We start from the raw sequence: 363 nt of genomic DNA on the forward strand, positions 1-363 counted from the left end.
TGCAGAAGCTCTTTAGCTTGATTAGATCCCATTTGTCAATTTTGACTTTGGCTTCAATTGCTTTTGGTGTTTTAGTAATAAAATTTTTGCCCATTCCTATGTCTTAAATACTATTGCCTAGGTTTTCTTCTAGAGTTTTTATGGGTTTGGGTTCTACAATTAAGTCTTTTATCCATCTTGAGTTAGTTTTTGTATAAGGTGTAAGCAAGGAGTCCAGTTTCTCTTTTCTGTATATGGCTAGCCAGCTTTCCCAACACCATTTATTTAATAGGGAATCCTTTCCCCATTGCTTGTTTTTGTGAGGTTTGTCCAAGATCAGATGGTTGTAGATGTGTGGTGTTATTTCTGAGGCCTCTGTTCTGT

The sequence above is a fragment of the Colobus angolensis genome, unplaced genomic scaffold (genome assembly GCF_000951035.1).
Source record: "Colobus angolensis palliatus isolate OR3802 unplaced genomic scaffold, Cang.pa_1.0 Scaffold5, whole genome shotgun sequence".
Classification (NCBI taxonomy): Eukaryota; Metazoa; Chordata; class Mammalia; order Primates; family Cercopithecidae; genus Colobus; species Colobus angolensis.